This window comes from Capricornis sumatraensis, chromosome 18 (genome assembly GCF_032405125.1).
Source record: "Capricornis sumatraensis isolate serow.1 chromosome 18, serow.2, whole genome shotgun sequence".
In the NCBI taxonomy this organism is placed as follows: Eukaryota; Metazoa; Chordata; class Mammalia; order Artiodactyla; family Bovidae; genus Capricornis; species Capricornis sumatraensis.
The window spans coordinates 54,995,701-55,021,450 of NC_091086.1; positions in this window are offsets into that span (position 1 = coordinate 54,995,701).

Consider the following 25,750-nt stretch of genomic DNA (forward strand, 5'->3'; position numbering starts at 1 on the left):
GGGAATAAGAATCCAAAAATGATACTAGGAAAAAAGTTCTACTTACAGTAGCATAACAAAGAAAATTACTTAGGAGTAAGTTTAACAAAAGAATTGCAAAACTTGTACACTGAAAATTGCAAAACATTGCATAAAGACATTAAAGATACCTAAATAAAGAAAAGGCATCTCAAGCTTTGGATAAATAATGCTCCACAAATGATCTCAGATTTAGTGCTATCACTATTAAAATCCCTGTTGGATTCTTTGAGGAATTTATAAGCCAATCAACAAATTAAAATACAAATTCAAGTAAACTGTAATAGTCAAAGCAATCATGATAATTACTGAGTAGAAAAATTTATTCTTTCCAATTGCAAAAATTACAATGAAACTAACATAGATTTCCCACCTGAATTTCCAGCCTGCCGTCTTACCCTATAAATTTGAGTCATGATTGCTGCTTCAACTCTCAACTGGGTTTCCAGTTAGCTGGCCTGCTCTGTAGATTTCAAACTTGTCAGGCTATAATTATGTGAACAGAATGGAAATCGGGAAGGATTTATATGTTCCAAAATTCATTCTTTTCAAGGAAACCCCAGTTTCAGTGGCAAAGTCCTTTCAAGTGATTGGATGATACCTCCCACATATAACAAGGGCAATTTCCTTTGCTTAATATCAACATATTATAGATATTAATCACAAAATCCCCTCACAGCAATATCTAAATTATCATTTGATCAAAATGACCACCATAGGTAAATGAAGTTTACACATAAAACTAACCATCACATCACATTAATTATGTGTTCAACAAATTGAAACACACATGGAAAAATGTGTAAAGATTATTGTGTTTTTCCATTAATACAAACTGAATTATTTTTTCTCTCTTCATCTTTGACTGCTTTACAATGTCCAAATGTGATTTGCTTGTTCCAGGGTTTACAAGATGAATAGATGATATAATTCAGGAAGAAGGAAAGATGAAGAAAGGTATTAACATTTTTCAAATTAATACTTCCATTTTAAAGTAGTTAGTAAAAAAACAGTGTTCATTGTAATAAAGAAATAGAGATGAGTAGGAGATAAGACTAGAAAAACTCATATCACTGAAACAGGAAAAGAAACTTGATGGCAAAAATATATTAGTAATAAGAAATAATTAAAAGGAATGTTTGGGGTCATAACAAAAGTAATGATATTATAACAAAAACTTTCTACAGTTAAAATTATTTTCTTATTTTATATACATTTAAACAATGATTAATTCTTATTTTTCTCTCTAAATTTCTATATATAAAGCTGTTCTTCATAAAATTAATCTAAAATTATTATTATAGAACTATATTGATTTCATATTTTCTCATGTGTATGCAAATATTATATTTATTTTTACTCTCTGATAAAAATATGGTTAATTATTGGTTAACTATGCCTCTAAGGAAGAAAAATATTAAGGCTGAAATGGAACAATAATTTAAAGCTAAAATGAAATTAAAAATTCCAATCAATAGCATTCAAAATTAAATTAATGTGTTTGCCTGCAAGGCCTTTTATTAATACCTAAGTGAACTGAAAGTCACTCAGTCATGTCTGACTCTTTGGGACCCCATAGTCCATGGGATTCTATAGGCCAGAATACTGGAGTGGATAACCTTTCCTTTCTCCAGGGGATCTTCCCAACCCAGAGATCGAACCCAGGTCTCCCACATTGCAGGTGGATTCTTTACCAACTGAGGGAAATCCAAGAATACTAGAGTGGATAGCCTATTCCTTCTCCAGCAGATCTTCCTGATTCAGGAATCAAACTGGGGTCTCCTGCATTGCAGGCAGATTCTTTACCAGCTGAGCTATCAGGGAAGCTCATTTAAAACTAAGGAGGCTGCTAAGGAAAAAAAAAAAAAAATTCCATGTTAAATCACGAGTCAAATTTTTCTACTTATAGAATGTGGCTATTCTTACATAAGAGATAGATAATACTACACATTCACATTCTGTGACTTAAACTGAACAAAACCAAGAATAAAATTATTTGATTTTTTTTAAAGATGGCTAATATTTACACAGTTTGTTGTTGTTTAGTCACTAAGTCATGTCTGAATCTTTTGTCACCCCATGGGTGTAGCCCTCCAGGCTCCTTAGTCCATGGGATTTCCCAGCCAAGAATATTGGAGTGGGTGCCATTTCCTTCTCCAGGTAATCTTCCTAACCCATGGATGGAACTTGTGTTTCCTATATTGCAGGCAGATTCTTTACCACTGAGCCACCTGGGAAGCCCTTTGTTGTTGTTTAGTCCAACTCTTTGCGACTTCATGGAACACAGCTCATTAGGATTCCCTGTCTCTCACTGTCTCCCAGAGTTTGCTCAATGGACTTTTATGTCCATTGAGTTAATGATGCTATCCAGCCACCTCATCCTCTGTCACCCTTTTCTCCTCCTTTCCCAGTCAGGGTCTTTACAATGAGTCAGCTCTTAACATCAGGTGACCAAAGTATCAGAGCTTCTGCTTCAGCATCAGTCCTTCTAATGAACATTCAGGGTTGATTTCCTTTGGGATTTGAGTCCTTATAGTCCAACGGACTCTCAAAAGTCTTCTCACCATTGATTCAATGCTTAATGAATGTGAATCCGTTTAATTGGCTGAGTTAAGTTTGTGATTACTCACCCTAAGTCACTTTTGCTATTCTAATGCTTGAGCAATCCTTGTGGTAATTTAAATATGAGAAGTACTAAGTTGACCTGGAATAGCAGTGAGTTTTTATGGTTAGTACTAATGGGCCAAGTTGATGGGAGACCTTCAATTTCTATTCTTGAATAATTTTCCATCATATAGTGCACACAAGCTTGATTGTTTGGAAACTTCCAGGAATATTTATAGTAAAGTGAAATTACTATTTCAGGTACCATTTTTACAAATATTATATAGCTAGTAGAAGCAGGTTAAGATGCAAGAAGAAACCTTGCAATAATTTGGGAAAAGTTGAGCAAGTCAGTTATATCATCTAGCTTTAGTGTCTAGACTGCTTAAAAAAGCTATTGAGTTTGCTTAGCTATTCCTAAAATGTGAATCCATGGAAGTATTTGAGATGACTTTAAATGACACATGAAATTTACAAATTGTTACATCTGCATTTAAAAGTGAATTAGACAATTCAATTTATTTTCTAACATTTCAACTACCACTACTGAAAATATTCAATGCATGAAAGTATTTTATTCCTGCAATGGAATGCTCAATACTACTTTTCATAAGTAGATGTTTCATTATAGACACAAAAAGAAAAAATAACTTTAATTAACTTTCAGTATAAAAATCAATGACCATAGCTGAAAAAATATAATGGTCTAAGTCCAGTTCAAATTACAAAGGAATTTTCTCAGTTGTGACTTTACACTTCAAATATTTCTTCAGGAATATAACTTTGTGGTATACTAAACTGAATGTCACTCTTCATTGTCAAGAAAAAGGGAAGTTGATTTTGTTAAATAAGCAAACATATTGATGATTAAAAAGATATATAGGTGAATCTGTATAAAAATCATACAAAGAAATAGCAATACATGAGAGAATTTTTATAGTGATTTGAACAACCATGCTCTCTATAATGCAAAAATAAGGCAGATATACTTATAAAAGTCAAGCCTTTGGAAGATATATAAAATACAGGGCACATCTGGCAATACTTTATCTACTTAGCTCAGTTTGTGAATACATTGCACTGACAAACAGGAAATTATTTAGTTTAATATTCATTTCTAAATTTCATGGAACCTAAAATTCCCTTTTTCACTATTAAATGCAAGTACAGGTCAGATCAACAATGATTTCAAGTATTCCCTAACCATTGCTTCCCTAGTAGCTCAGATAGTAAAAAAAAATCTGCCTGCAATGCAGGAGACCTGGGTTTGATCCCCAGGTTGCGAAGATCCCCTGAAAAATGGAATGGCAACCCATTCCAGAATTCTTCCCTGGAGAATTCCATGGACAGAGGAGCCTGGCAGGCTACAGTCCATAGGGTCACAAAGCGTCAGACATGACTGAGTGACTTTCACTTTCACTGTCAACCATCACTAAAATAGGCATAGCCTATTCTCAAGTATCAGACACTATTTTGCCTGGAAATTGTCTTGTACCACAGCAAACTTTTTCTGTTAAATAGTTTGAGTTTTGTGGTCAATTGGTCTACGTAGTAACTCCTCAGCTCTGTTGTAGTGTGAAAGTAGCCATAAATCTTACATAAAGGATGAGTTTAGCTATTTTCTAATAAAGCTTTATTAATAACAACAAGTTATGGACAAGATTTGGACTTTTGGTCCACAGGTTGTGCTTATTAACCCATCTTAATTCAATAGGGCATGCATTATTGAAAACTATATCTGAGGATAACTATGTTAGCTACTTCCTACATGAAATGAAGCATCAGTATATTATTTTCTTAATTTTATGAAACCCCTGTGCAGTTGTATTCATACAGATCTCTGTAAGATGCAACATATTTTATTATATTGTTTAAGTCTGGGGAAAATTAGAATAGTTTTGAATTTTTAAAAGTTTTATTTGGTTATTTAAGCCTGAAAGAATAAGGAAAGATAATTGCAACTAACCATGTGAATGCAGATAATAAGGTCTAATACTAGTTATAGACCACTCAGTGGCATTTAAATGATTACAACATAGATTTATTATCTTCAAGTATAATAGCAGTACTTCAGAAATTGTCTCTTTTCCATTCAGAATTTGGTTTTAGAAAACTAATATTGGGCTTAATTATCCTTCCTTATGGAAGAGTACATGAGAATCTATATTGGCCCATTTTTCTCCTAATTATGTATTTTCTTATTGAAAAATATCACAATATGAGAAAATCTCAAATCTAAATCTCTTAGACTTTATTTTTTTAGCACCCTAAGAAACATGAGAAATGCTGGGCTGGAAGAAGCACAAGCTGGAATAAAGATTGCTGGGAGAAATATCAATAATCTCAAATATGCAGATGACACCAACCTTATGGCAGAAAGTGAAAGAGGAGAGTGAAAAAGTTGGCTTAAAGCTCAACATTCAGAAAACGAAAATCATGGCACCTGGTCCCATCACTTCATGGCAAATAGATGGGGAAACAGTGTCACACTTTATTTTGGGGGGCTTCAAAATCACTGCAGATGGTGATTGCAGCCATGAAATTAAAAGATGCTTACTCCTTGGAAGGAAAGTTATGACCAACCTAGATAGCATATTCAAAAGCAGACATTACTTTGCCAACAAAGGTCCATCTAGTCAAGGCTATGGTTTTTCCAGTGGTTTTGTATGGATGTGAGAGTTGGACTGTGAAGAAAGCTGAGCGCTGAAGAATTGATGCTTTTGAACTGTGGTGTTGGAGAAGACTCTTGAGAGTCCCTTGGAGTGCAAGGAGATCCAACCAGTCCATCCTAAAGGAGATCAGTCCTGGGTGATCATTGGAAGGACTGATGCTAAAGCTGAAATTCCAATACTTTGGCCACCTCATGCAAAGAACTGACTCATTGGAAAAGACCCTGATTTTGGGAGGGATTGGGGGCAGGAGGAGAAGGAGACAACAGAGGATGAGATGGCTGGATGGCATCATCAGCTCTATGGACATGAGTTTGGATAAACTCCGGGAGTTGGTGATGGACAGGGAGGCCTGGTGTGCTGTGATTCATGGGGTCGCAGAGTCAGACACAACTGAGCGACTAAATTGAACTGAGCTGAACTGAAGAAAATAAGAATCAATGTATCCTATCTCAAACAAAAAAAAAAGTCCCCAGATTGGTTAGCTACATAATTGATCTGATCACTAATTAACAGTGGAAAATCACACATCTGTTAGAAGTGTTTCACATAAAAAATTTGGGAGAATAAAGGCTAAAGATATATCACCCTGTTAGAGCCAGAAGTGTGTCTCACAAGTGAGGGCATGTTCTAGAGACAGTTTGTAAAATGTAAGGCTCTCTATGTTTTTAAAAACATTTGATTTCTGATACCACTTTAAAATATTGTATACAACAGTGTTGTAAGAGTAACCTGGGATTCTTCTTTGTTACCCGTATTTATACACATATCTCCATTACCTATAGAAAGACAAATACAGACAAATTTCCTGTAGAGAACTGAGTTTGTAATGTCTAAAAAGAAATGGTGAGCACTGCAAGTAGACCTATTTAAATGATATGGAAACATGACCTGAACTACAACTGTACAGAGACCTGTGGCCCTTTTGGTGCACATGAAAAGATGCAGATGCGATGCAGAATTTACTTACTGAGTACGTAAACTGTTAGGAATATGAAGATGGAGGAGACACTGACTGTCCCTTGGAAGAATTCAGTGAGGTAAATTAATCAACACAATCACAATGTTATAAAGCAGAGCAGGATAGATGGGCCCAAAGGATTGTGTTCTATGGATAAAGAAGATGAATTATGTCTGTACTCTGAGTGCTCACACAGTACCTTTAAACTGAGATGATATTGGAGTGCTTTATTCAGTGACATGTAGAGTACCTCAGTGTGTTATGTGCAGAAGTTTTTATATAGTGAGAGGGGGAAAAAGGAAAACAGAAGAACCTATAAACTGGGAATAAAGAAATATTCTATCATGAGAGAAAGGGGCAAAACAGAACAAAACAAAACACTGACTATTTTGGGGGAGAGTTTTATTATTTTGTAGGATATGCCTTAGCTTGGCTTTATCTTATGTTTCTTCATCATTAGATTCTGGTAATCTGTTTTTGGCTGGAATATCACAGAACTGCTGCTGTGTCCTTCTCAGTACAATACATTAAGATACATTTGACATCTCATTATTGGTGATGTTAACTTTTATCTCTTGGATAAGGTAGTGTCTCAAGATTTTCCACTTTAGCTCCTTTACTGTTTTTCAACAATAATACCTTCAGGAAATAAATTCAGACTTTGTAAAAAATTTACTTTTCATCATATTTTTGACTGCTAGTTTTTGCATTCATTGATGACTTTTGCCAGAAGGATCTTTTGTAACTACTGCAGTTGCCAAATTTTGATGTTCTGTATCTAGCATTGCTTTCCTGCATACTTAGTTGGAATGATACTATAATAAGAAGCTTTCCTTTCTTATGTCACTTATTTATTAATTTGTTTATATTAGTATGGACTCATAGATTCTTATTTTTTAATGGGTTGTAATTCCTTACTTTCACTATTTGTGTAATGCTCAAATAGTTCCCAGTTTGGCTACTGTGAGTACTTCAGACTGACTCCTGTTTTCATTTCACATGTCTTCATCATTTTTTGTCCACTTCCTTATTGGCCAGGAATCTTATAAAATGTAAAGATTATGAAACACAAAGAAAGACTGAAGGACCATTCCAGATTAAATTAAAAATTAATAACAATTGAACATAGCATATGTTCTGAATTGAATCCATGGATGGAATTTTCCCTGCTATAAAAGAAATTCATAAACAATAAAATTTGAATGGCTCGATAAGAAATAATGACATCTTATATATATGAATTTTCTGCCTTATATAATTATACTGTACTTAGGTAAGAAAATGTCCTTGTTTCTGTCGTGTACCTAGTGACACAATTAGAAATAAAGGGGCATCATGCCTGCAACTGTGCTGTCAAATATTTCAACATTTCAGAAAGAGACATATGGAAAATTTTAAAAAGTGAATGTGAAAAACAGTTAACATCTAGCGAGTTTGTTTGAAGGGACATGGAAATACTTTGTACTAATATGCAAATTGTATTTGTGTGAAATTATGTACAAATAAAACCTTAAAAACTGTACAAGTTCAGAGACAGGGCTGTAGGCTAAGGCCGTATGTGTTCAAGTGCTTACATAGTGATATGCACATTTGTTCACTCAGAACAGAGTTACACACTAGTTTTATGCTAGATTATGATTTTGTGGGCCTAACCTATTCTTAGATATAATAAATATGATATCTAATATTTTAGTTATTGATTAATCTATTAATTTTTATTTACCCCAGGCTTTGGGAGAAAATAAAATAATGTCTCAACTTTGTTCCTGTTTAAGAAAATAAAGAATTGTCTGGATGGTGACAAAAATGCAATGTTTAACCTAGAGCAATCATAGATAAATTAACAGCTCTCAAAACCAAATTCTGTATAACATATTAAGAAGTAGTATATAAAGAGTACTTGTATATAAAGATTAGAGGGAGTGGTACAGATCCTATAGTAATAATCAGACAATTATTCAATGAATTAGAGTTACATGAACATGAAGAAAGTAAAAGAGCAGATCGAAGTAAAATAGGATACATTCACTTTAAGTGCTTAAGCACAATTGTATTCCTGACTTCTTTGTTTTCTCAAACTTAATTCTCTATTGCATCTAGACAGAATTTTTCTCTTTGATATTTACTAGTGGTTTTAACACAGATATTTTGCAAAAAAATGTAGATTGCTTAGCAGCTGCCTCATTTTATGGTAACTATCAAAAATGACATTGTCTAACATTTAAAATTATTTCACTTTACTAAAAATAAGGCAAGACAAATTAATTTAGTTGAAAGCCTCATATGAAAATAGGTATACAGGGTGAATTCCACTTAATTTCAGCCATAAAATCAGAGTTAAATAAGATGTCAATTGTTAGATTCCAAGGTTGCTGACAAAGATAATTCATTTTGAACGTATTTATACACTTTATACTTTATTTTAAAGATCTTAATCTTGGATAAAAGAATTCCTTGCCTATGGTTAGTATTCAGGAAGTTAGCAAATCCTGTGAATTCAAAAGTGAAATATTTTTGTACATGTGATTTATACTTTTAATTTCACCTGTGGGTAGAATATCTTTAGCTTTTATTATATTCTCAAATGAGGCTACAGTGAAGATGTGTATTATATGGTCGATTCATATTTTTATCTCCATGGATTCCTCAGAGCACTCTCTGAAGTGTATCATTTTAAAGCAGATTGCATAGTTATGCAAGAGTGAAGTAACTGAGATAATTTTCTTTATCAAAGATTTAATAATCAACAAAACATCTATACAACCATCTAACAGCATAAAGTTTAAGATGCAGCAAGTATTATAAAAGCCTCTAGATTTTCCAGTTTAAAAAATGATGTCTCAAGGTCAATAAAATTAGAACAAATATGACCTTCTTTTTAACTACACCAGGGTTCCTGTAGCACATAAAAAAATAATTTGAATACTGTATAAAATTGCCCTGAAACATATGCTAACTCTGGTAACATACTGTTAGGCACCTCAGTGCAGTGTAATAAGCATTAATATTGTAAGTATGAGTCTTGTGATAAACATTAACAAATATTTTATGTTATAAATGGGTCAAAACCATGACTCTTTTCTATCAAATAAATCAAATAAATGCTGCAATGGCAACCAGAAAAAGAAACGAAAACTTCACCTTGAGCATAAGCAGGAGACCCCACACCACTATACATGGAGAGGGCTACAGAATGCAACTGATGCCCAATAAGGTCTGGGAAAGATGCCTAAGGAGGATGATTTCAGGAACTATTCTCAAACTAAGGTCAAGGAGAATATTTTTCCAAAGTAAGTGGCACTCACTAACAGAGACAATAAATAAACAACCTTTAACACAAGAACAGTTACTTGTAAAGGCTGATGTTAAACAGTTTCCATGAACTCCTTTCTGATACAACACAGAGAAGTCAGGGATAATGGAGGTAAATGAGGAAATATATAAATGCCTATGAGTCTGTTGTTTAGGCAATAATTGGGAGCATTTTTGCAGTTGGCAAGGCCTCTTAGCTTGGAGAAAACAAGGAGCTAAAGTAAATCATTTGCACGCACTAAATTTTCTGCCTTGAATACTACTTCTCCACGTTTCCACACATATTTCCTGCAAACAACTGGTTAGAAAATAATTCATGTCATTAAACAATGTTTTATAGTTAAACAGTAATTTGCACAAGACATTAAAAAGCTATAAGAATATAAGAAGAAAGAAACAAAAATCAAAAAATAGCAGATAAAAAAAATGTTGCCCCCCCTAAAGTTTTGTAAAAGCTCAAATTAGATATAAAAGCTCAAGGATGAGCTATCGTAGTATCTGAAGTTAAGGTTATGGGTTAGAAAAAAACAAGAGAAACTACAAAAGAAAATTGTTATCACATTCTAAACAATTGAAAAGGAAAATAGTACCCAAAATATTAAGGACAGATTACTAGCTTGAGAAAGCTAGGACAAAAAAGTACAGTTTAAAAATTATTATGAACAAAATTACATAGATGTTTACATAATTGTTTATGTATGGTTGATAGAAAGATGAATATAACAGTAGTGTACTCATACAGGGTGCATGTATGGGGGTAAAATGAACAACCTGAAGAGGGAGAAGACATTTATTGATATAATTCAGTAGAAAATTCACAACTAAGATACACTTGGATCACAAAGAAAAAAGACATTGTCTCACAAGATAAATTGCCAAAAGATCAGGGTTTGGCACACTATCAATTACACCCATAGAAATAACAAATGGACTTTATCTTTTAAAACTTTTATTTCTTCTTCTGTGTGTTCCTTATGCATGTTATATACTAGTATTCTGCTCAAGTTTGGTAAAGTTCTGATTATTAACTTGCATGCATGGCTGTAAGAGTTGGACCATAAGAAAGGCAGAGCACCGAAGAATTGGTGCTTTTCAACTGTGGTCCTGGAGAAGATGCTTGAGAGTCCCTTGGAGAGTAAAAAGATCAAATCAAATAATCCTAAAGGAAATCAACCCTGAATATTCATTGGAAGGATTGGTGCTGAATGTGAAGCTCCAATACTTTGGCCACCTAATGTGAAGAACTGACTCACTGGAAAAGATCCTGACGCTGGGAAAGATTGAGGGCAGGAGGAGAAGGGAGTGGCATAGGATGAGATGGTTGTATGGCATCACCAACTCAATGAACACAAATTTGAGCAAACTCCAGAAGATAGTGAGGACAGGGAAGCCTGGTGTGCTTCAGTCCATGGGTCTCAAAGACACAACTTGGAGACTGAAAAACTACAATAAGAGTTGCTTATATGGCAAGTAAATTAACTCTCAGTGGTGATATTAGTATATTTTTAAACATATTGGCATTTAACTTGTATTCAAATTATTTTTTATTAACAGATTTATGAATCGAATATTTTGTGATGTCTGGATTCTAATATTATACAGATTAATTTGTTAGATTCAAATATATCAGTGAATTCTATTTAGTCTTTGGGTCCTGTAATGTTTAAAACTTGTTAAAGCTTGAAGATTATTATCATTTTTAGAAATTCCATTTATTTTCTATTACCATTATGGCTTTTTCTATATTTAAATGTATAATAGCTCTGATTTTTTAGCACGGTTTTGCAAATGAAATAGCATGTATAAATATAAATACAAGTTGTAGTTTTTTATTCAATAGTATGTTGGAGTATCAATAAATGATTCTATGTAATAGATAATGTTTGTAAAGTGAAATTTTCAATATATGTTGAAAAGTGAAATAGGCATATAATTATTTTTTCTTTTTTTTTTTTTTTTTTGGCTCAGTAGTTGCAATGCTTGATCTTAGACACCCCATGACTTATGGGATCTTTGTTCCCAAACCAGGAATCAAAACTGTGTACTCTGCATTGGAAGATAGATTCTTAACCACTGAACCACCAGGGAATTGTCTATAGTTGGGTCTTACAGTTTTATCTATCCAGCTATGCTATAAATTTTGACTGGAGCATTTATTCCATCTACATTAAGAGCAATTATTAATAAAAACTTAATAATGCCATCTTATTCATTGTTTTCTGGCTGTTTTATATAATTTTTGTAACATTCTCCCTTTCTTGCTGCATTCTTTCATCACTTGATGATTTTCCAGGGTGGTATGTTTTGGTTAATTTCTCTTTATTTTTTGTGTATCTACTATAGGCTTTTGCTTTGTAGTTACCATGTTGTTCAGTCATTCAGTCATGGCTGACTCTTTGTGACTCCATGTACTGCAGCACACCAGGTTTCCCTGCCCTTCACTGTCTCCTGGAGTTTGCTCAAATTTACTTCCATTGAGTCAATGATGCCACCCTTATGTCTCATCCTCTGTCACCCTCTTCTCCTCCTGCCCTCAATCCTTCCCAGCATCAGGGTCTTTTCCAATGGGTGGGCTCTTCACATTAGGTGGCCAAAGTATTGTAGTTTCAACTTAAGCATCAGTCCTCCTAATGAATATTGAAAGTTGATTTCCTGTAGGATTGACTTGTTTGATTTGCTTGCTGTCCAAGGGACTCTCAAGAGTCTTCTATGTCACCACAGTTTGAAAGAATCAATTTTTCAGCACTCAGCCTTCTTTACGGTACAACTCTCACATCTGTACATGACAACAGAAAAAAACCATAGCTTTGACTTTATGAAACTTGGTGGCAAATTGATGTCTCTGCTTTTTAATATGCTGCCTTGGCCCGTCATGGCTTTTCTTCCAAAGAGCAAACACTTTTAATTTCATCATTGCAGTACCATCCACAGTGATTTTGGAGCCCAGGATAATAAAGTCTTTCACTGTTTTCCATTTCCCCCCTTCTGTTTGCTATGAGATGATGGGACCAGATGCCATGATCTTTATTTTTTAAACGTTGAGTTTTAAGCCAGGTTTTTCACTCTTCTCTTTCATCTTCAACAAGAGGCTCTTTAGATATGTCATCTGCTGTTGTTGATATTTCTCTCGGCAATCTTGATTCTAGCTTGAGTTTCATCCAGCCTGGCATTTTACATGATTTACTCTGCATATAAGTTATATAAGCAGGGTTACAGTATAAACCCTTGACATACTCCTTTCCCAATTTGGAACCAGTCCATTGTTCCATGGCCGGGTCAAAGTGTTGCTTCTTGACCTGCACACAGGTTTCTCAAGAGGCAGGTAAAGTAGTCTAGTTTTCCCATCTCATGAAGAATTTTCTACAGTTTGTTGTGATCCACAGAGTCAAAGTCTTTAGAGTAGCCAATAAAGCAGAAATAAAGCTTTTTCTGGAATTCCTTGCTTTTTCTAGGATTCAGTGGATTTTGATGATTTGATCTCTCATTCCTCTGCTGTTTCTTGTACATCCTGTAGTTCTCAGTTCATGTACTGCTGAATCCTGGACTGAAGGATTTTTAGCATTACCTTGATAGCATGTGAAATGAGTGCAGTTGTGCAGTAGTTTGAACACTCTTTGGCATTGCCTTTCTTTGGGATTGTAATGAAAATGGACCTTTTCTTGTCCACTGTGGACACTTGTAGCCACTGCTGAGTTTTCCTAATTTACCAGCCCCAGGAAGCTTACATAAAACATTATAAAGATTAACAATCTATTTTATACTGATAACAACTTAACTTTGACCAAAGACAAAAAATCTACCCTTTTAAGTTTTTGATGTCACTTTATTTTATATATTTGGATTCTTTAACAGTTTTTAATTGCTTATATTTTTAATATTTGTTTCCTTTTACCTTTATACCAGAGATAAGTGGTTAGCACAATACCATATTGCAGTTTTAGTTTTCTAAATTTGATTATGTTTTTACCTTTACCAAAATGTTGTATATTTTCTTATGTTTACATGGATTTTTAGTTCAGATTGAGCATGTCTTAATGTTTCTTATAACTCAGGTCAAGTAATGGTGAATCCTCTCAGCTTTTGACTGGGAAAGTATTTCTTCTTTGTTTCTAAAAGAAAACTTTGCCAGACAGAGTGCTCATATCGAGTTGTTATTGTTGTTGTTTCAGCAGTTTGAATGTTAATTCACTCTTTTCTGGCCTGTAAGTTTCCTGCTGAGAAATTTTCCAATGGTCTTTTAAGAGTTCCCTTGTAAGTTATAAGCTTCTTTTTTCTTACTGCGTTTAAGTTTCCAGAAGTCTTTGCTTTTTGACTGTTTTATCGTAATATGTCTTGGAGAATATATCTTGAGTTTATTTGATGACCTATGAACTTCATAAACTCAGATATTCAAATCTCGCCCTAGATTTGAAAATTTTTCAGACGTTATTTCTTTAAAATTTTAGGTCCCTTTCCATCTCTTTTCCAGAAATTCACTGCCTGCTTTTTTAATGGTATCCCTTAGATCACACAGACTTTATTCACTTTTTCATTATTTTATGTTTGTTCTCCTCTGACCGGATAGTTACAAAATTCTTGTTTTTTTAATTCACAACTTCTTTCTTCTTCTTGATCTATTTTTTACATTAATGTTCTCTATTGAAAATTTTCATTTAATTCATTGTATTCTTCTCCAGAATTTGTTTCATTCATTTTTATGATTTCTATTTTTTTTTGTTAAACTTCTCATTTTATTTGTGACATTTTTCTTGACTTTGTTTAATTATCTTTCTATGTTTTTGTTTTATTTCTTTTTGTAGCTCACTGAGCTTACTTAAACAGTCATTTTGAATCTTGAGTAAATGGCATGTCTCCATATTTTGGGGGTTGGTTACTGAAAGATTATTGTAATACTTGGCTGTTATGTTTTCTTGACTCTTCATGACTCTTTGAAGTCTTTTTTTTCTTTTTTTTCTTTTTTTTTAATTTTTGGCTGCACTGAGTCTTCATTGCTTTAGCATGGGTTTTCTCTAGTTGTGGTGAGTGAGGGCTGTTCTTCACTGTGGTGTTTCGGCTTCTCACTGAAGTGGCTTCTCTTGTTATAGAGCATGGGATCTAGGTGCCCAGGCCTCAGTAGTTGCAGCATGTAGGCTCAGTAGCTGTGGCTTTCAGACTCTAGAGAGTGGGCTCAATAGTTGTGCTGCATGGTCTTAGCTTCTCTGCAGCATGTAGAATCTTCCTGGACCGGGGATTGAATCCATGCCCCCTGCACTGGCAAGCAGATTCTTATCCACTGCATCATGAGGGAAGTTCTCCTTGAAGTCTTATATTGCTGTCTTAATAGTTACACTAGCAATCACTTCTTCCAGCCTTTATTAATTAACTGTGGGAGAGAAATAACTTTCATCAACCTTGCTAGTAATTCTAAGTCTTTCACAGACCTCTAATGGGTATGCCTGCTCCATATTTATGGCAGAATTCATAAGCTTGTATACTTTCTCTTGATACTACAAAGTACAAGGCAGGGTGTTGACAGCTTTTCTTTTGCTTTCTCAAGAGTGGAGTTAAATCTCAATTTATGGTCTCTCCTTGACCCACAGATTCAAGTCAGTTTTCTGTGTATGCTCACAATTCAACAGACAAAGCTCACTATAACCACCATTTTGAACAAACATAGTCAGACTTAAGATGAGGTGTGTCTGGATGAAGTGTTCAGAATACTGGGTGTGCTTATGAGCCATTTTGAGGGACCCACAAGTGAGGCATTTCCAGCAGCTTGTGGGCAGTCTTCTTGATGGAGTCCACATGGTAATTAGTAGGATTCATATCCCTTGAATGTCCCCAGAGTGTCCTATCTGCCACTCTCTTCTAGCATTTTTCCACCTTCCAAACATTCATCTTGCAACTCAGCACTCTTAATAAGGCAAGAAAGAAATAGGCTTCTTTGACAGTGTCCCACACAGCTTGGAAAGCCAGGTACTCACTTATATGCTCTCATTCTCCCCTGTAGGAGAAATAGCAGGCCGAGAAGATCTCCTTAGCACTGAGCTGGGGAAAGATGACATGTATAAATGCAAACTATTTATTTTATCCTCTTCAGTGTATCCAAACATGTTTTCCTGTTGTTGTGGCAGTGTTTTGTTTTTACTTGCTTCAGTGCTGTGTTGGAACTTTTATACTGAGAACCTGGACTTCCACAAGGAATGCCACATGTATCAAAGAAAGTTTTGCCCAGGAGCTTCCAGACTAATGCTGAGAGGACCTGAAGCCTATTCATGGCCAAGTGAAAGGTTCACAGACAAACCCAAGGTCTTTATGCCCATTACCTAGTACACAGGTGGGTCAAATCCCTTCTGGGCCTATTGACATATGGTGCTGGATCCCACAAAGGTACTTTTGTCCATGAATGAACACCAAATTGTTGTTGCTGAGGAGGGAAATAATGAGGGACACATTATTCAGCCACATTGCTGATATCACTCCCACTCTACATCCTTTTATTGATGTTTCATCCATTTACATTAGAAGTAATTATTAATAAGAGCTTTCTATTCTTATTTTATTCATTTTTATGAATAAAATTCAATTTTCTGTTTTTTTTACTTCTTTTTTTCTCTCTTCTCTGGCTGTCTCTTTGTGGTTTTGCAATTTTTTGTTATGGTATTTTTTACTTTTCTTTTTATGTATTATCTATGATGAGTTTTATCCTTGTGGTTATGAGGTTTGCATTGAACCTCTGAGAGCTGTAGCACCTTAAGCTAATGACAACTCTATACCTTTAGTTGTCTCCCAAACATATTTTTTTCAGAGTTTACTTTTCATGTTGTTTATCCATTAGCACATTTCTGTGGTTGTGCATGTGTGTGCTAAGTCACTTCAGTCATGTCTGACTCTGTACAACACTATGGACTGTAGTCCACCAGGCTCCTCTGTCCTTAGGATTCTCCAGGCAAGAATACTAGAGTGTGATTATAATTATTCTTAATACTTTGTTATTTAGCTTTTATAAGGGCTTCCCAGGTGGCACTAGCATTGAAAACTGGCCTGCCAATGCAGAAGAACCAAGAGATACAGCTTCAATCCCTGGGTCAGGTCCCTCCTCCCCTGGAGGAGGACATGGCGGTACATTCCAATATTCTTCTCTGGAGAATCTCATGGACAGAGGAGCCTGGCAGGCTACAGTCCATAGGGTCACACAGAAAAAAATATGACTGAAGAGACTTAGCATCCATGCATTGGAGTTAAAAGTAATTCAGGTACAATATTACATCATTCCATGTTTGTCTATATGCTTACACGTATCAGTGAGATTTGGAGGTAGACTATTGACACGGCCTTTCTAAATTGGGAATGTGAAAGTAGGCACACAAGAGTAGGCATGAACACAGTTCATGACATAAATATTATAGGCACTTGGTACTGGCTACTTGAATTACATGCAGTAGATATTGTTAAAAACTCCTGAGGATTAATAAGGAAAAAAACAAACAAACAACAACAACAACAAAAAAAAACTTCATATGTGTAGTGGATTTTCTGTGTTTCTGAATTTCATTGATTTCTATCTTTGCTGTCAAAATTCTTATAGCTCTTCGTTATATTAAAACTTAAGTATAGTTTATATAGAGAAAAAAGTCCTCCTTTAGTTTTTTATAAAAATTTGATTATTTTACAGATGGTCTGCTCTCAAGATTTGAATTTCTTCCCTCATACCACCAATCACATGCACACTACCTTTAAAGGCAAGGTTACCATATCAACATATGAAAATTAAAATGCTTCAGTGCTTACATAAATACTTATATTTTTTCTTGCTACATACTGTTCTTAGCTCGTCCAGACACACTGCATCACATCCCTAAGCACTAGATTTATGTGTGAAAAGATAACTCCCAGATTCATGTCTTCAGCACAAACATTTTTTTTTACACAGACAGTGCTTATAGACAGTAGCCTATGTGATATCTTCAATATGGATAGATATCATTGACTTTTGAAGAATAAAAACTCTAATATTGGCTCATTTTACTAATCCTACTCCTCCTAACTGTCAGACTTTTTCTGATGGTAAAAGTTTATTAGTCTTTCCCCATTTCAATAAACACTATCATTCATTAATTCACATACTCAGCAAATATTTATTGGTTTATTGCTAGATTTTGATAATAGACTGGTAAGAGGAAGGTAAGTTGCTTTTGGTTTCATGAATATTAGTCAAGAAAGAAATACAAATATCAATTAGTAGCACATTAAAGTTTCAATACTCTTTGTTATAAGGTTATTAGTAGAACAATGATACCTCTATAAGGATGTAATGTAGAGAATGAAATAAACCAAACTCGAGGCTCAGAGAAACTAGTGTTTAATATAAGAAACGTTAGAAAAAAGTCTAAAGGATGAATTGAAAATAGAGGCTAATAAGTTTTAATGAACAAGGATGGTGGGAGTAGCAGCAGCAATGCAAGCAGAAGGCTAAGAATATGCAGAAAACTAATGGAAGAGTCATTAAATATATGGAGAGAAAGAATATTTTTAATCAGAAACTTAAAAGAATAATGTGATAGTCATTGAAATGGTGATAAAACTGTAGATTGGACATAGAAGTATGGTCATAAATTCTCTCCCAGACATACTGTATTAAATATGTTTTTAAAATAATAAAATGAAGACTTTGAATAAGTAATTATCATTATATGTATAATGCTTGTAAGTGAGAACCAGATTTGAATTAAATTTCAGAATCCATTCATGTTTAGAAAATATTAATAGCTGAAGAAATTGCTCAGTGATTTGTACAATGCTGGAATATTGTGCAATGACCTCTATTCACTTTACACATTAAGCACCCTAGGTGGCTCAGTGATAAAGAATCTGCCTGCCAATGCAGAAGACACAAGAGATGCAGGTTCTATCCCAGAGTCAGGAGGATTCCAGGAGGAGGAAATGGTGACCCACTCCACTATTCTTGCCTGGAAAAACTTGATGGACAGAGAAGCCTGGTGAGCTACAGTGCATGAGTCCCAAAGAGTCAGACATGACTGAACACACACACATATCCCTTTCATTCTCTTAATATGTTTTACTGCTTTTACATTCTAAATGTTCTATCATCTTTATTGTCTTCGTAAACACTGCCATTACCAAATTACAGTGGCACTCTCTTTTTGTGAAGTTTGTGTGGCAACAACAATCTGGAGTTGAATAGTGAACAACTGGTACAATTGTGTTGATATACCCTGGAAAGGCTAACCCCGTCATCATTATATCAGAATTATGTCAATAACCTAACTACCAAACTCTTAATTCTCATTTTTTCCTCCTTTATATCTAGATTACTTCAAGATTGTTGTTCAGTCGCTAGACTATGTCTGACTCTTTGGGACCCCATCAACTAAAACACGCAAGCATTCTCTGGCCTTGACTATCTCCCAGTGTTTACTCAAACTGATGTCCATTCAGTCAATGATGTCATCCAACCATCTCATCCTCTGTTGACCCCTTCTCCTCCTGCCCTCAATCTTTTCCAGCATCAGGGTCTTTTCCAATGAGTGGGCTCTTCGCATCCGGTGGCCAAAGGATTGGAGCTTCAACTTCATAATCAGTCCTTCCAGTGAATATTCAGGGTTGATTTCATTTAGGGTTGACTTGTTTGATTTCCTTGCCATCTAAGAGACTCAAGAGTCTTCTCCAGCACCACAGTTCAAAAGCATCAATTTTTCAGCACTAAGCTTTCTTTATAGTCCAACTTCCACATCCATACCAGAGAAGGCAATGGCAACCCACTCCAGTGCTCTTGCCTGGAAAATCACATGGACGGAGGAGCCTGGTAGTCTGCAGTCCATGGGGTCGCTAAGAGTCAGACACGACTGAGTGACTTTACTTTTGCTTTATACTTTCATGCATTGGAGAAGGAAATGGCAACCGACTCCAGCGTTCTTGCCTGGAGAGTCCAGGGGATGGCAGAGCCTGGTAGGCTGCCGTCTATGGGGTCATGCAGAGTTGGACACGACTGGAGCGATTTAGCAGTGGCAGCACATCAAACATGACTACTGGAAAAATCATAGCTTTGACTATACGGAACTTGGTGGCAAAGTGATGTCTCTGCTTTTTAATATGCTGTCTAGGTTGGTCATAGCTTTTCTTCCAAGGAGCAAGAGTCTTAATTTCATGGCTACAGTCACCATCTGCAGTGATTGTAAGCCCAAGTAAATAAAAGCTGTCACTGTTTCCACTTTTTTTTTTTTTTTCCCCCCATCTGTTTGCCATGAAGTGATGGGACTGGATACCATAATTTTCCTTTTATGAATGTTGAGGTTTTAGACAATTTTTTCACCTTCATCAAGCGGCTCTTTAGTTCCTCTACAGTCTCTTCCATTAAAGTAACATCATCTGCATATCTGCGGTCATTGATATTTCTCCCGGCAATCTTGATTCCAGCTTGTGAGTCTTCAAGCCTGGCATTTCGTGTGATGTACTCTGCATAGAAGTTAAATAAACAGGACGACAATATACAGCTTTGATGTACTCCTTTCCCAATTTGGAACTAGTCTGTCATTCCATGTCTGGTTTTAACTATTGCTTCTTGATCTGCATACAGGTTTCATAGGAGGCAGGTAAGGTGGTATGCTATCTCTTGAAGAATATTCCAGTTTGTTGTGATCCACAAACAAAGACTTTAGCATAGTCAGAGGAGCAGAAGTAGATTCTTTCTTTCTTTTTTTTTTTTTGGTATTCTCTTGTTTGTTTGTTTGTTTTTTTCCTTTATCTAGTGTATTCTGGCAATTTTTATTTCTGGTTACTCTGCCTTTTCTAAATCCAGCTTTTGCATCTGGAAGTCCTTGGGTCACATATTGTTGAAGCCTAGCTTGAAGGATTTTGAACATTACCTTGCTAGCATGTGAAATGAGCCCAATTTTACAGTAGTTTGAACATTCTTTGGCATTGCTTTCTTTAGGACTGGAATGAAAACTGACCTTCACTATGTCCTAATTGTATTTTCTGCTCAAAATATTTCAATGTCTTCTGTTTTCAATAGTATTATTTCAGAAATTTTGTCTCATTTATTATCAAAGGCAAATTTTGAGATTCTACTCTTGCTTTTCTTGAATATCAAGTTGTTTTGAAAAGAATGTAGGAGTATTCTAAGACTTCAGCCAACTTTCAAATATGAATTTACAAATATTTCTCATTTTTATTTGTCATTTGACACTTTTTTAATGATTTTTTTTTTTTTTACCACACATACTTTAAACATAGTAACACAGTCTATGTTTTATCTTTATGGCATCTTGATTTTCATTCTAGCATGGAATGGTTTTCTGTGCCTGTAATTTATATTAATACAAGCAGTTTTTCTATTTACTTTTAATAATTATCTCAGTTTAAGATTTTCAAAAAATTTTAATTTATTCATAGTAAAACATGTGTGATACTATTTTTTTCCTCCTAGGATCTTCTAATATCTCCAATCCATTTATTAAACAGCCCTGTCCAATCACCACTGAGTTAAGATGCTACTTTAATTGAATATTGAGTTGCATATATTCTTGCATATACTTTTGTTTTAATATTTTCCATTAATTTATTTATCTCTTCTAAAATCAATGCTATCTTTTCTGAATATAGCAACATTACTGTAAATTTTAATATCTGGTACAGAAAATCTTCTACCACTATATTTTTCTATCAAATGGAACTTATAATCTTGTCACAAATGTTTTTCAATAAGTATTTTTAAAGTTCTTTTCAAGATAAGATTATAAAACAAAATTAGTAACAAATCTCAATACTTTGGAATTCTAAATGAAATTGATTTATGATTACACAGCAATTTAGAATTACTAGCAACACAATTTCTCCATTTATTCAGTATGCTCTTTAAACAAAGTAACTTACTTTACTCATTAAAATGTTTAATATTAATCAACAATTAATTGTATTGTTACTGCCCTCATTATAAATGGAATTTTTCTCTGTTAATATTGCTGCTGCTACTCCTGTAGCTAAGTCGGTTCAGTCGTGTCTGACTCTGTGCAACCTCATAGATGGCAGCCCACCAGGCTCCCCCGTCCCTGGGTTTCTCCAGGCAAGAACACTGGAGTGGGTTGCCATTTCCTTCTGCAATGCATAAAAGTGAAAAGTGAAAGTGAATTCGCTCAGTCGTGTCGGGACTCTTCGTGATTCCATGGACTGCAGCCTATCAGGCTCCTCCGTCCATGGGATTTTCCAGGCAAGAGTGTTGCAGTGGGGTGCCATTGCCTTCTCCAATGTTTAAATTACTGTATAGGATATATGGATATATATGTATGTCCAGACATTTTAATAAATTGTATTATTATATAGTTATAATACATGTATAGAAGTGCATATGCACACACATATATTGGCTATTTAAGCCTCTTTTAATTTTCACATATACAATGCTATCTTCAATTTACAATCCTGTCTAATTTTTCAGTATTTATACTATTTACTGAGAATTTTTTTAGCATATTTTGTTAGTTTTCTATCATCATAACAGTTAAGTTGTGATATAGCTGGCAACCACTGAATGGCTTGGTTTATTTGTTTTTTTGCAGCATTTTTCTCATTGCTTTGGCATTCTGAAATTATGCAGGAACTTTCTCTCCTATCTAATTAACAGAACTACCATTATTAGGAACCTGTCTTGGCAGTTAACCCATGTGGTCATCTTTGCCAGCTGCAGGCCACGTTTTTGTTTTGGGTTTTACCATGTCAAACAGCTTTCACTCAGGCACTGTGAGATTCCAAATGTCACTCTCTTCTAAAAGTACATTATTATCCACCTTCAATTTCAATCTATTACCCTGAAATTCGGACTGTGCTTGTTAGTTTCAATTTCCAGTTGCCTCTGGGAAATTAGGGAGCAAGCATCTATGCTTGAGAAGGGAACCATTCCATAGGGTAGCTCTATTAAATGACAAAATGATTTAATGCTCCATGCTTTCTACTAGCTTGGCAATTTCTTCAGTTCAGTTCAGTCACTTAGTTGTGTCTGACTCTTTCTGACCCCATGAATTGCAGCACACCAGGCTTCCCTGTCCAACACTAACTCCCTGAGTTCACCCAAATTCATATCAATCGAGTCAGTGATGGCATCCAACCATCTCATCCTCTGTTGTCCCCTTCTCCTTCTGCCCCCAATCTCTCCCAGCTTCAGGGTCTGTTCCAGTGAGTCAAGTCTTCACATGAGGTGGCCAAAGAACTGGAGTTTCAGCTTCAGCATCATTCCTTCCAAAGAAATCCCAGGGCTGATCTCCTTTAGAATAGACTGGTTGGATCTCCTTGCAGTCCAAGGGACTCTCAAGAGTCTTCCCCAACACCACAGTGCAAAAGCATCAATTCTTTGGCACTCAGCTTTCTTCACAGTCCAACTCTCACATCCATACATGACTACTGGAAAAAACATAGCCTTGACTAGACAGACCTGGGTTGGCAAAGTAATGTCTCTGCTTTTCAATATACTATCTAAGTTGGTCATAACTTTCCTTCCAAGGAGTATGTGTCTTTTAATTTCATGGTTGCAGTTACCACCTTCAGTGATTTTGGAGCTCAAAAAAATAAAGTCTGACACTGTTTCCACTGTTTCCTCATTTATTTCCCATGAAGTGATGGGACCAGTTGCCATGATCTCAGTTTTCTGAATGTTGAGCTTTAAGCCCACTTTTTCACTCTTCTCTTTCACTTTCATCAAGAGGGTTTTCAGTTCCTCTTCACTTTGTGCCATAAGGGTGGTTTCATCTGGATATCTGACATTCTTGATATTTCTCCTGGAAATCTTGATTCCAGCTTGTGCTTCTTCCAGCCCAGTGTTTCTCATGATGTACTCTGCATATAAGTTAAATAAGCAAGGTGACAATATACAGCCTTGACATACTCCTTTTCCTATTTGGAAACAGTCTGTTTTTCTAACTATTGCTTTCTGACTTGCATATAGGTTTCTCAAGAGGCAGATCAGGTGGTCTGGTATTCCTATCTCTTTCAGAATTTTCCACAGTTTATTGGGATCCACACAGTCAAAGGTTTTGGCATAGTAAATAAAGCAAAAGTAGATGTTTTTTCTGGAACTCTCTTGCTTTATCCATGATCCAGTAGATGTTGGCAATTTGATCTCTGGTTCCTCTGCTTTTTCTAAAACCAGCTTGAACATCTGGAAGTTCATGGTTCACCTATTGCTTAAGCCTGGCTTGGAGAATTTTGAGCATTATTTTACTAGCATGTGAGATGAGTGCAATTGTGCGGTAGTTTGAGCATTCTTTGGCATTGCCTTTCTTTGGGATTGGAATGAAAACTGACCTTTTCCAGTCCTGTGGCCACTGCTGAGTTTTCCAAATTTGCTGGCATATTAAGTGCAGCACTTTCACAGCATCATCTTTCAGGATTTGAAATAGCTCAGCAGGAGTTCTATCACCTCCACTAGCTTTGTTCGTAGTGATGCTTTCTAAGGCCCACTTGACTTCACATTCCAGGATGTCTCTCTCTAGGTGAATGATCACACCATCGTGATTATCTTGGTTGTGAATATCTTTTTTGTACGGTTCTTCTATGTATTCTTGCCACTTTTTCTCAATATCTTCTGCTTCTGTTAGGTCCATACCATTTCTGTCCTTTATTGAGCCCATCCTTGCATGAAATATTCCCTTGGTATCTCTAATTTTCTTGAAGAGATCTCTAATCTTTCCCATTCTGTGGTCTTCCTCTATTTCTTTGCATTGATCACTGAGGGAGGCTTTCTTATCTCTCCTTGCTATTCTTTGGAACTCTGCATTCAGATGGGTGTATCTTTCCTTTTCTCCTTTGCTTTTTACTTCTCTTCTTTCCACAACCATTTGTAAGGCCTCCCCACACAGCCATTTTGCTTTTTGCATTTCTTTTCCAAAGGATAGTTTTGATCTCTTTCTCCTGTACAGTGTCATGAACCTCTGTCCATAGTTCATCAGGCACTCTATCTATCAGATCTAGGCCCTTAAATCTATTTCTCACTTCCACTGTATAATCATAAGGGATTTGATTTAGGTCATACCTGAATGGTCTAGTGGTTTTCACTACTTTCTTCAATTTAAGTCTGAATTTGGCAATAGGGATTTCATGATCTGAGCCACAATTAGCTCCTGGTCTTGTTTTTGCTGACTGTGTAGAGCTTCTCCATCTTTGGCTGCAAAGAATATAATCAATCTGATTTCAGTGTTGACCATCTGGTGATGCCCATGTGTAGAGTCTTCTCTTGTGTTGTTGGAAGAAGGTTTGCTATTACCAGTGCGTTCTCTAGGCAAAATTGTTAGTATTGCCCTGTTTCATTCCATATTCCAAGGCTAAATTTACCTGTTACCCCAGGTGTTTCTTGACTTCCTACTTTTGCATTCCAGTCTCCTGTAATGGAAAATACATATTTTTTGGGTGTTAGTTCTAAAAGGTCTTGTTTTTCTTCATAGAACCATTCAACTTCAGCTTCTTCAGCGTTCCTGGTTGGGGCATAGACTCGGATTACTGTGATATTGAATAGTTTGCCTTGGAGACGAACAGAGATCATTCTGTCATTTTTGAGATTGCATCCAAGTACTGTATTTCGGACTCTTGTTGACCATGATGGCTACTCCTTTTCTTCTAAGGGATTCCTGCCCACGCTAGTAGATATAATGGCCATCTGAGTTAAATTCACCCATTACAGTCCATTTTAGTTCGCTGATTCCTAGAATGTCGATGTTCACTCTTGCCATCTCTTGTTTGACCACTTCCAATTTGCCTTGATTCATGGACCTAACATTCCAGTTTCCTATGCAATATTGCTCTTTACAGCATCGGGCCTTGCTTCTATCACCAGTCACATGCACAGCTGGGTATTTATTGCTTTTGCTTTGACTCCATCCCTTCATTTTCTCTGGAGTTATTTCTCCGCTGATCTCCAGTAGCATATTGGGACCGGAGGAGTTCCTCCTTCAGTATCCTATCATTTTGCCTTTTCATGCTGTTCATGGGCTTCTCAAGGCAAGAATACTGAACTGTTTGCCATTCCCTTCTCCAGTGGACTACACTCTATCTAATGAGCACAAGTCCCACATTCAGATTCTCCTATGGCAATACCATTTCACTTAGTTTCTACTCAGTTGAAGTGAAGGTTATATGTGAGAATGAATAACGTACTCAGTGTGTATTACTGATAAGCTTCCAGAATCATTCAATTTGCTCA